This window comes from Strix aluco, chromosome W, assembly GCF_031877795.1.
Source record: "Strix aluco isolate bStrAlu1 chromosome W, bStrAlu1.hap1, whole genome shotgun sequence".
Classification (NCBI taxonomy): domain Eukaryota; kingdom Metazoa; phylum Chordata; class Aves; order Strigiformes; family Strigidae; genus Strix; species Strix aluco.
This window is the reverse complement of record NC_133970.1, coordinates 25,206,175-25,219,061: the sequence shown is the minus strand read 5'-3', so window position 1 is coordinate 25,219,061 and position 12,887 is coordinate 25,206,175. Positions and strand designations below refer to the sequence as shown.

General features: G+C 39.0%; 1 protein-coding gene across 2 annotated transcripts in view; it reads right to left on the bottom strand.

Annotated features, from left to right (window-relative positions):
• Positions 1-7,897: 7,897 nt before the first annotated feature.
• The window catches only part of LOC141917786 (transportin-1-like), a 112,275-nt gene continuing 107,285 nt past the window's right edge, over positions 7,898-12,887 (bottom strand). For both annotated transcript variants that reach the window (XR_012621453.1, XM_074811303.1), the window contains one exon: positions 7,898-9,510. The gene's annotated coding sequence lies outside the window, so the exon portion shown is untranslated. The remainder of the gene's footprint in view (positions 9,511-12,887) is intronic.

Sequence of the window (12,887 nt, the reverse complement as noted above, 5' to 3'; positions counted from 1 at the left end):
CATGGAGGCCACAATCCAGTGGAAAAGTAGAAAGGATGAATCAAACTTTAAAGAGACAAATAAGCAAAATCTGTCAAGAAACTAATTTAAAATGGCCTCAAGCGCTTCCATTGGCATTGTTACGAATTAGAGTACAACCAAAGAGTGGAACCTCAGTCAGTCCTTACGAATTATTGTATGGGAAACCTTATGAATCCCCAGAACCAAATCCAAACATGCATGTGAAAGGGAAACAAGATGTGTATAACTATTTACTTTCCTTAGGAAAAACTTTGACTGCAATTCGGAGCGCAATACTGTGGAACAGACCATTATCTCTTGAAAATCCTGTGCATGACTTTCAACCAGGAGACTATGTCTATGTGAAGACGTGGACTTCCGAACCTCTGCAAGAACGCTGGAAGGGACCTTTCCAGATACTGTTAACCACCTTTACGGCTATCAAGATTGCAGAATCAGATGCTTGGATACACTAAACCCGGGTGAAGAAGGCGCCCACTCCATGGAAGATTACTAGCCGTGACCCAAAGACTTTAAAACTGACTCTGAAACATGTCTAATTTTTCATATCAGTTTGTGATTATTCTCCTTGTGTTAGCTAAGCAGGTGATATTGGTGTGGACTGATTCAGTGGTGAGAAACAAAAGACAACAAGACACAGAACAACTGATCAACATTCCCAAAGAAATGTCTGAAGAAAATTTGATGTTAGGATTGATTAAGGGATTTGCCAATTTGCAGAATGTTACACAGATTACTGCTTGTTTACCAATACCAAGAGCAGTAGGTGAATCTATTCTTTGGGGAATTTTAACTGTGAATCTGATCAACCTGGAACACAAGAACTCCCTGGTGTTTTACTTGGGACAGTACTTGGATTAAAGGTGTACTCGCAATTCTTTTTTTCAGTAGTAGATAAAGGTACTACACGAATAGAAAAGGAACATGTAGTACCATGGTGGAAGTGTGAAAAGGTGTATGATTGCAGCAACGCAGACTCAATAATTTAAAAAATTTTTCCCTTAGCAGCTACTTTGAAATTTGGTTGTTATTGTTGAGGTTTTCTAATAACCTCACTTTGACAAGCATATTTACGCCCAGGAGAGGATACTTTTTCAGTTGTAAGAAATCTACCATTCAAAGTCCAGGACATTTGGTTTGGGCATTAAGTGATGGAACCTGGACAACTCACTTGCCAGTAGATGGTAAGGTGAAACAAGTTACTTTAGGCATGCCGACATTGCGTCCAATTTGGAAGAAATCGCCATTCAAAGGACCCTTAGAAGATTTAAGATTAAAACGAACCAAGAGGTCTGAAACAGATGATGACACATGGAATGAACCATCAACAGGAGTGAAAATTGGCTGGGCTTTAGAGTCCCTTTGAACCCAATAGCTTCATATAGAAACAGAGAATGACTCTATCAGTTAACAGGACAAGTAGAAAAATTGGCCAACGTCACAAGGAAAGGATTTAAAGAATTAAACATCTAATTACAGGCAACTTCCCGAATGACACTTCAGAATAGGATGGTATTAGACATGCTTCTGTTAAAGGAGCATGGAGTGTGCGGATATCTCAAGGATAGCCCAGATCATTGCTGCATTCATATTCCTAATGTGACTCAGGATGTAGAACATGATCTAAATCTCTTAGGCAAAATTGAAAAAGAAACAGAAACAATTCGAGAAGATATGTCCGAAGATTGGTTGGGAAAGATCTTTAGTAGATTAGGATGGAACCTGAGCTCTTGGCTGAAATCCCTAATCAAGACCTTGTTTTTGCTGTTAATTGTCTTTGTGATGATCATGTTAATTTATGCCTGTCTTAAAAGACAGTTTATTAACAGACTTGCAGCACACCAAAGGATTATGAGAGAAGTACCACATATGCCACCTGGATACAGTCCATCACCAAAAATATGGTGAAACAAATACTAACTTTGAAAATGAAAATGAATAAAATGTGAAAGTATTGAAATAATTTTCAACACTTTCAAAGGGGGGAAATGTTATTGATTTACCAATAAGTAGAAGAAATTGTGTTTGATTAAATAGAAATATAAAATCATAAGAAATATTTAGTAAAATTTTTGTTTGTTGTGGTTTGTGTTGGCAACCGATTGCTGCTTTAGAGTCACCTATACAGTCCCATACCAAGGCCGAAGAGATTGGTCATAATCATTTAGTAGAAACGTTTGGAACCTAGGTAACCAAATACAAACTGATCTGTAAGTTGATTTATAATATATAGATAGGACCAGGAGAATACAAGTAGTTGTCAAAGTCTAGGATTAATAGAAACTTGGGGAAACAACCGTAACAGCTTACAAGTACTTGCCAAGGAAACTGTGTTTGTGTATGAAGCCGTGTCCTTGGGAATTGTGTTTGTGTATGAAACTGTGTCCTTGGAAATTGTATATGAAAAGTTCTATATAAGATGAGTGATTTTAGTGCTTGGCGCGCGTTGTTGGTGAGAATACTCCCCTGCGCGCCCGGCCGTCAATAAAGAAGTGTCTGCTTATCTGCATCAAATTGGTGTTGATAAGTTCTTTATTCCGGATTTTCGGTAACACAGCAGTGGCTCACCGAGCGGCGACCAGTATGGAGCCCGTCCCCAGCAGCGATTCTGACTGCACCAGAAAATCCCATCACGTCGACCCGGAAACTGAAACGGGGCGTGAGAGAGCACACGTCCACCTATATACTGAGCATGACGTCACATGATATGTGACATAAAACATCTAAAACTGAATTGACCTTAACTTATCCAAAGATCATTTTCGTTCAGATAAAATTGTGAAGAATATGGTGGTGATTCGTGTTAAAAATATAGTGACTTTAATGTGAGGAGCAGGTATGCTGCTGGTATTTTGCCATGTACATAAGTTAAAGGAGATTTACTGTGGTTTTGTTTTTAAAATGGTTCGGAGTTCTTTTTCTGTAAACACAGACTCCTATGGACTGCTATTGCGCAATGGAAAAGTACTGGAGGGACCCCTGTCAGAAGCCCCTAGCAACACCAGAAAGCCCAGGAAAGTTCGAGAGACTCTACTGCACATGTGCGGACTGGGGAAGAACAAGGATGTCAAGATACCACCTACTTTCTCCACTGTCTCCGTAGGATGCTACATAATCCCTTGCGTCCGAGGATTGGTCCAGCGTCTCATTGAAACCGCCTTGTCAAAACAGATGCCTCTGGAACCACCCCCCCTATCTTGGCAAGATGCTGTTACTAGAGGAAGAAGGAGATGAAGATGCAAGAGATGACTTGTCATCAGAGAAAAGATGTAAAATCATGTTGTCAACACTCAAAATGTTCATAGAACAATACTCTTAAGAATATGCGAAAAGCAACAAGAGTATAAATAAAAACAGGGGGTAATTGTAAGGGAAAGAATGCTGTTTTCGCATAATAAGCCTGATGGGAAGGGCAGGAGCGATTCACCAAAGCAATCAACAAGAGCAATTCACAACCATTGAAATCCCTGGCCTAGGGCTAGAAGACAAGTGGTCTTTTTGTCAACTGTGATGACCCAGTACTTGGAACTGGCTTTAGATGGATGCAGATACCGAAAGACTTGGGGAACCTGAATTTCGAACTTTTCCATCTTAGTAGGCTTGTGTGATGAGCTCATGCATATTAACTTCTCCGCCCTGGAGAAAGCCAAGGTTCATTTCCATGAACATGCGACGTATGAACACATACATGAAGGGGCGTATCGGTAGGCGGTTCGGGAAGTCTGTACACCCTGTAGTACTCAGCCAATGAGGAATCAGGGGAGGGAACTGGCGGTTGGGAGAAAGGGATATAAACCATTGCATGATGGCTGGTAGGCGCGTCCACTTGATGGGGGCGCCCGGTCTTGCAAGAACGTAATAAAGAGTGCTTCACACTGCATCCTGTCTGAGCCGTGGATAATTGGCAACTGAGCGTTTCTCACAAAATGAAAATCATCCTTATTCAAGAGACTCCAGAACTTACATGTGTGAACCAGAAGAGTGCCCTACTGAGTCAGGCAAAACACAAACTGAACATGAAATTTTCATCTTTCATTAAAAATTGGAATGCAACATCTATATTTCAACAACTTTATTAACATAGTCAAGAAGTGATTAAAATTCACATCTATTATGTCACATCATACAAATGTAAATACAAAATTACTACAGTACAATATATATTCTCTGCATGATGCAAAATATTTGGTGGCCTCAAAAACTCTTTAAAATTCAGCAGGTTATCAGAAATTAAAACTGTATTCTATTTAAAATGAAGTTCTATTATCAAATAGGCAGACTTCTAGAAATATCACTCAATTTAATACAGTTTGAGAGGTTGCAGTAGGATATGTTTGAGGGAAACATTCCAACATTGTGGCAGACACAGAAACATCAGTTTTAAAGCTTTCAAGAAAAACTCATACAACCTAAGTTGTCAGCAGAAAGATTGGCCATCTTTCATTTTAAACTACTTTATATACTACATCCAATCAAAAATTTTAGAAGTGTTTTGTATTAGTAAGTCAGACATACATAGCTACCTATCTCTTCCCATGAAAAAAATATAGTATTACACTGGAGATTTCAACAACCAAACCAACCTGCTTATACCCATTTTTTTTTCTAATCACTATACCTGCAAAAATTACCCAGGCCTTTTCAGTTTTGTTGCTCACCCAAAGGTCAAATTAGCACAATAGAACCAGCTTACAGAAAAGTGATGCTGTACTATAAGTGCTGAATTAGATGAGATGTGGATTTAGCTTACTTAAAAAGTATGCTGTAAGACCACACAGGGATTCATCTTTTATAGAGCCATTTTAACTTCCCTTACATAAATACATTCAAGTAAGTATCTTTATTGTTTTAGCAGAATATACTCTACAAGGCAAGAAACAAGAGTACTCACCTCAGAGTTTCCCATTTAAGCTAATTATCTAAAACTGGCTTGCTCCAACCATTAAGTGCAAAGAGCAAGCATCAGCAGCAGACAAAAAAAGTTTCTATTGGAAAAAAATACTTAGTAGACTGATGGATGCAAGTCATTCTGGAGAATGCATAGGGGAGTGGAATACACAGCTACTGATCAAGCTTTATTTACTCAAGATGAGGTTACTGGAAATACTTACATAATATATCACAAATATGTATGCAAACTACATTAACATCTATCTGAAATAACTGCAGGATGCTTTGCAATTTACAGCAGTCATTTCACTGTAGAGCTTAACCTTTATCTAAGATAAAAAGTTACTCTTTAGACCCTAAATGCTTTATGCATTTATCCTCATGAAAGAGATAATATTGAAGCAATTAGTGTTAAGTTGCAACGTCTTTCCTTGGCAAAATCTGAAACAAAAGATTTCCAATACAATGTTACATTTAAAGCATTTTTCAAGAAATATTTCAGCTGTTTGAATATGGATGCATTCTCAAGGGAAGAATGGTTTTGCACCTTTATCTGTTAATATATTCAATATGAATAAAATAGGTGAAGCAAAAGTCATTATTGTCCAACAGTAGAAGGCTAATTTAGAGTAAGTTTAAGACAGAGGAGTTGCCTAATATGAAATACATAAACTGATATAATTAAGACATATTTTTATAAGGATGTGTTCTGAACAAAAAGGGTACAAGAGTATTCACCTGAGGTAAAGCTAGTATTTGAATATTTCTAAGTAGCAATGAGTTTCACTTGAGGAAAGCCACCTGAGGCTTTAAAATATACACTTTACTATTATACATTATATGCAGTTTAAGTAATTAAGATTGATGGTAAAAGTCCTAAAAAAAACAACAACCAAAACCAGTGTATCAATATTGTTAGTTACAAAATTTATGCTACTTCATAACTTTTAAAAATTATACTGATTATAAATTTTAAACCCATTCTTCCAAAACTGATATTCTGAGTACAAGCTTTAATGAGCAATAAACTAAAGCATAAGAATAAGCTTATTACAATTTAAATACATATTCACCAATTTAGAAAATAATCAAGCTTTGAAAAAAAAATTACAAAATTGATTATTTTTGCTTGCACTGCTTAAAAGTGAACTATTCTAATCTTTTTTTCCTAAATGAAGAGCCATTTTCTGAATGTGTAATGAAAAAAAATTTAGTATTGAACTTCTAAATTGCTATTAAATTAGAACTGCCAAAAAGATGCATTTTATAAGGATTTTAAATACCCTTTCTGTTACCAGCTTCGGTTGATCAGCAGCTTTTCTTCACTCTCTGAATCCTTCAAAAAGGAGAACTCAAAACAGGAAAAAGGCATATATAAAACAGTAAACACTGACCTCCTGAGGTTCCTACAACAAAAATATTGAAGTAGAAAATCTACACCATTACTGAGCAGCAGCCATTTCTGTAGTTTTGCAGACTAACAGCACTTTATTCAGTGTGTAAGGAGCAAACGAAGCTGTGCTTTTAGCATGCCAAGAGGCAGAAACACCAGGATGTAACAAACTCACAATTCTACCAGTATAAACATTCAGTCAACATTCAAGAACTGTCAAGAGTACACCACAAGAAGCAAAATGCTTTTTATATATCCCATGATGCAATAATTATAACTGTTAATGCAGATTCAGAACTTTTCTTACCTCAGATTAAACCCTAAATGGCTTCTGCAAATCTCTGCACTATATTATGCATTAAGAATATGGTTTATTTGCTTTAAAATATACTGTAAGAGAACTTACTGATACAAAAGACTGTTTTGTCAGTACTGTTTATTTCTGTCTTAATTATTTTCCTTGCTGTTATACCAGATCAGTTCACATCTGTACAAATACCTATTAAAATACTATGTACAAAAGTGGCATCCTAAATTAATCTGAGGTGGAGTGGTTTTATTTGGTTAAAGGGGCTTTCTGAAATTTAAAAAGTTTATTTAGTTCAAGTCAGATTCTAGCTGTAATGCTACAGTATTATTTGGGTAGGTTTTCTATTCTACAAATTTTTACATGTTATTTCTCAAACTCTTCCCTAATGTTCAAACACACTCAAAATTAAAGCAACTTTGCATCTAAAATAATATCCTACCTTGCTAAATTTTAAGGTTTTTTCTTCTTCTTCTTCCAGAATTTGATTTTAAAGTTTTTAGTGACTAAAACTATTACTAAAACTATTACTAATTTACTTCAGTGTTATTAGTTAAGAAGGAATTTTGTATTTGCTACCAAAGCAATGTAATTTGAAAGCAAGTTATCCCATGAAATTTTGTCTAAAGTGAACAAATACTATGTACTAGCATTACTGAATGTACTTCATACTGTACACATCCAAACTATTCTCCAGTCATAATCCATTCAAATTTTCAAAGCCAAAAAAAAGGGGGGGGACGGGACGGGACACATTTAAAATGTGCATGCTATCATGCATTAAAAAACCCCAAAACTCTTTAAACAGCATTTAAAAGTCCACACTTACACAGCTCAAACTTCAGTGCAATGGCTAAATCATTTAACACTCAAAGAACAGAACCATGCAAAGAGCAGCAAGTTCTTAAAATCAAAACAACAAAAACCCCACAAAAAACCCCCCAAAGCCCCCAAACTAACCACAAAACACCAAAAAAAACACCCCCAAACTGTTATCCAATATCCAATTTTTCAATGCAAAGGTGAGAAACTAAATCCATAAAAGGCTATAATGGCTTAGTTTTGTTTTGCAGGTTAATTGTGCAGCACTTGAAAAATGGAAAGGTGCAGCTTCACTTCTGATCAGCAGAGTTAAAAGTCTCTCCATTTTCCTTTATCATTATGGGATACTCTTTAGGCAATCTAAATTAATAAAGACTTGCCACTTTCAGATGAACACGAGATCAAGTGTACCAGTTAAGATTTCACATTCACAGCACATAAGAAAATACACATGGAAAGAAAAGTGAAGGGTTAACTTAACAAGGATTTATTCACAGGAATACATGTAAGTAGAGAGAAAAAAAAAAAAAAAAAAAAAGAAACAAAAACCCCCCCATCAACAGAAAAGCTAAACAAATGAAATGAAGAGGATAGAAACCAACTTTCACTCTGTAGCTTTAAACTTTCACCCTTGTGCATTTAACTACATCACAAAGGGCCACCAACACGTGCCAATACATTGTAGATACCCTGCATTACATCCATTAACTTAAACATCTCTAAGATCATGCTGTGAACAAAAACAAAGCATAAAAGCTAATACCTTGAGCAGGAATAAACACAAATATAGCAATCAGGTCATCATCAACTTCTACAATTGTCTTTACGTGTCAACTAACATTTACGCAGCCTTTAACGGGTCTTACCATGTAACTCATTTTTAGAGATTCTGCTAAAAATCACTAGTATATAATCATGCAGAAAGCACATCACACTGACAGCACAGAGGCAAATATTTTGCAGTTTTATCAGCTTTCCACATTGTGCAGATTACACACAATACAATACCAATCTTAATCTTAACAGATCCTAAAAAGGTGTTTCAAGGCCTAATTGTTAACTATAGTACTTTATACTCTTAATAAAAATAAGATCCACAGAATCTCAGAAATTTTAAATGCAGGGCTATACTGAATTGGTAAACTGCAACACAGCACTGGTGCAACATAGGTAAATGTATGCCAATTTCACTCTATGTGATGCAAGCATGCTACTTTCCCACTAATGTAAATTACTTCTGATCACTATGAGCCAGAATGCATGCCTGAACCTTGAACTGCACATTAAGAATAACGTCTTACTCTAAAAATTAAATCTAGTTAAGTACAATAACCAAATCATATCTTCATTTTTTTTTTTAAATGTAAAAATTAAGATGTCCATCTTTCCTTTGAAGTGTCCCTCCCCTTATCCCAAAAATGAAAGAAGTGACTCATTTGGCAGCTTGAAGGTTGCTTCATTTTGTCCAAGTTAACCTTTATTAATTTATGACAGGGTTTCTATATTGTATACTGCAAGCACCTGCTCCTAATACAGACACAAGCTGCATTTTAACTGCACTAACTTAATTTGGTTAGTTATTCATTAACATGCAAATTACCTAGGAATCCCATCAAGCAGGATGAAATAATGTAGAAAACCCTTACTTAAAAAAAACACCATAAAAGAAAAAAGAAAGCCTTTTACTGTTTGTGACCCCCCATTCTTAGATTTCCTTTATTTTGCACAAAATAATTTTCCTCTTTACGTATCCCTATTGTTCAATTATATGGTTCTTATTTTGGTACAATTCCCTACAATAGTCCAGAATGTGCTGTTTTGTTAACAGATTTTTTTTTTTCTTCTTCATATCCAGTGCAGAGTTGTAATAGGAGACAGATTTCCACCCACAAAGGCTCCAGATGTTAAAACATTTCCCAATATCGACTTAATACAGTGATGGCAACACCTCCCTCCCACCCCTCCCAGTAGGGTTGGGAATGTACTGTATTCCCTACTGGTTTACCCTTCCCCCCAGTAAAGGGTAACATTTTCCCTGGGTGCAGAGGCTCCCTCATAGTCTCCCAGACTGAAGGACCTGTAAAAGAAAAGATAGAGGTATAGTTAAATCTTATCTTGAACCTTAACTGACAAATCAGTGCATAAACAAGGAGCTTTTTTGCCTTTTTTAAGCAGTACATGCCAACCTTTAACTTAAAAACGAATTTATGCCTAGATTTTCCCTTATAAGTCTGTTTAAAGAAAGAGCCCATTTATACCAGATAAATTATTATTCATGGAACAACACAGAATCACAGAATCAACTAGGATGGAATGGACCTTGAAGATCATCTAGTCCAACCATTAACCTAGCACTGCCAGTTTCCATCTACACCATATCACCCAGCGCTATATCGACCCTACTCTTAAACACCTCCAGGGATGGGGATTCCACCACCTCCCTGGGCAATCCATTCCACTGCCTAATAACCCGTTCTGTAAAGAAATACTTCCTGACATCTAGTCTAAACCTTCCCTGGCGCAACTTGAGGCCATTACCTCTTGTCCTATCGCTTATTACTTGGTTAAAGAGACTCATCCCCAGCTCTCTGCACCCTCCTTTCAGGTAGTTGTAGAGGGCGATGAGGTCTCCCCTCAGCCTCCTCTTCTCCAGACTAAACAACCCCAGTTCCCTCAGCCGCTCCCCATCAGACCTGTGCTCCAGACCCTTCACCAGCTTCGTTGCCCTTCTCTGGACACGCTCGAGTCATTCAATGTCCTTTTTGTAGTGAGGGGCCCAAAACCGAACACAGTAATCGAGGTGCGGCCTCACCAGTGCCGAGTACAGGGGTAAGATCACTTCCCTGTCCCTGCTGGCCACGCTATTTCTGATGCAAGCCAGGATGCCATTGGCCTTCTTGGCCACCTGGGCACACTGCTGGCTCATGTTCAGCCGGCTGTCAATCAACACCCCCAGGTCCCTCTCTGACTGGCAGCTCTCCAGCCACTCCTCCCCAAGCCTGTAGCGCTGCTGGGGGTTGTTGTGACCCAAGTGCAGCACCCGGCATTCGGCCTTATTGAACTTCATACAGTTGGCCTTAGCCCATCGCTCCAGCCTGTCCAGATCTCTCTGCAGAGCCTCCCTACCCTCGAGCAGATCAACACTCCCACCCAGCTTGGTGTCATCTGCAAACTTACTGAGGGTGCATTCAATCCCCTCGTCTAGGTCATCAATAAAGATGTTAAACAGGAGTGGCCCCAAAACCGAGCTCTGGGGAACACCACTCGTGACCGGCCTCCAACCGGATTTAACTCCGTTCACCACAACTCTTTGGGCCCGGCCATCCAGCCAGTTTTTTACCCAGCAAAGTGTGCGATCATCTAAGCCTCGAGCAGCCAGTTTCACCAGAAGAATGTTGTGGGAAACGGTGTCAAAGGCCTTACTAAAGTCAAGGTAAACTACATCCACAGCCTTTCCCTCATCCAATAAGTAGGTCACTTTGTCGTAGAAGGAGATCAGGTTTGTCAAGCAGGACCTGCCTTTCATAAACCCATGCTGACTGGGCCTGATCCCCTGGTTGTCCCGCATGTGTTGTAAGATGGTACTCTGGATGAGCTGCTCCATCAGCTTCCCGGGTATCGAAGTCAAGCTGACAGGCCTGTAATTTCCCGGATCATCCTTCCGACCCTTCTTATAGATGGGCATCATATTGGCCAATTTCCAATCTGTCGGGACCTCCCCGGTCAGCCAGGACTGATGGTAAATGATGGAAAGCGGCTTGGCGAGCACCCCAGCCAGCTCCTTCAGCACCCTCGGGTGTATCCCATCCGGTCCCATAGACTTGTGTGTGTCTATGTGGTGTAGCAGGTCACTGACTCTCTCCTGGATTGCGGGGGGGTCGTTCTCCCAGTCTCTATCATCTGGCTGAGGGGGCTGGATTCCCTCAACACAACTAGTCTTGTTATTAAAGACTGAGGCAAAGAAGGCATTAAGGACCTCAGCCTTCCCCTCATCACTTGTTACCAAGTTTCCTTCAGCATCTAGCAGGGGATGGAGACTCTCCCTGGTCTTTCTTTTGCTACTGACATACTTATAGAAACATTTCTTGTTATCTTTGATTGCTGACGCTAGATTAATTTCCAGCTGGGCTTTGGACCTCCTGATTTCTGCCCTGCATAGCCTCACAGCCTCTTTGTAATCACTGTGAGTGGCTAGCCCCTTCCTCCAAAGGCTGTAAACTCTCCTTTTCTCCTTGAGTTGCAGCCAAAGCTCCCTGTTCAGCCAGGGTGGTCTTCTCTGCCGCCTGCTCCTCTTAGAGCACCTGGGGACTGCCTGCTCCTGAGCCATTAACACTTCCTTCTTAAGGAGCGCCCAGCCTTCCTGGACCCCTATACCCTTCAGAACCGTCTCCCAAGGGATCCTTTCAAGCAGGTGCCTAAACAAGACAAAATCAGCTCTTTGGAAGTCCAGGATGTCAGTCCTGCTTAGCCCTTTCCTGGCCTCCCTAAGAATAGAGAACTCTATTATTTCATGATCGCTGTGCCCTAGTCGGCCTCCAACTGCCACATCATCCACCAGTCCATCTCTGTTCACAAAGACGAGATCCAGCAGGGCACCTTCTCTGGTTGGTTCTCTTACCAGTTGTGTTAGGAAGTTGTCCCCTACACATTCCAGGAATCTTCGGGACTGGTCCCGCTCTGCTGTGTTGTATTTCCAGCAGATGTCTGGGAAGTTGAAGTCCCCCACAAGAACAAGGGCAATCGACCGTGAGATTACACCCAAGTGCCTATAGAATATTTCATCCACCTCTCTGTCCTGCGTGGGTGGCCTATAGTAGACTCCTACTACAGCATCTACCCTGTTGGCCTTAACACCATATACTTTAAAGCTACATTGACAGTTCCACTATTGTGGCTAAGCTTAGATTTAAGATAAAAGCAGTCCTATATATTCTACCAAGCTTTATGAAGTAGTTATGACATTGAGAAAGAATACTTCTACTGACCTAACAATTTTGCTTTTAGGTGGATTAAACAAGATAGCCATAGTGTCGCCTCAGTACAAACTGAGGATAACTGACAATTTTACCACTTTGGATTCTTCTTCATTAGGATGAAAAAACCCACTTATTTCAGAACTAAAATGCTGTCATTTATAAATATGTAAAACTTTGAAATTGGTTTATTTTTAATCCATTGTTCAGAACAAAAATGTAATTCAATTTCTTATGTCACTAACTGACAAATATTAGGCTGACTTTTAAATAGTTATCCATTCAACAAAACAGAATTGTATGATTCACCCATAATTTCAGTACAAAAATTCTAGAGCAGGTATCAAATCTATATAAAATTTGAATGCATAAACTTAATTTGCCTTCTTTTTTGGGTAGCGTAATCATCTCTTCACAGTATCACACTACTTTACATGTGGCAACTTTGCTTTATACAGCATGCACAAAAAGCATACAAAGT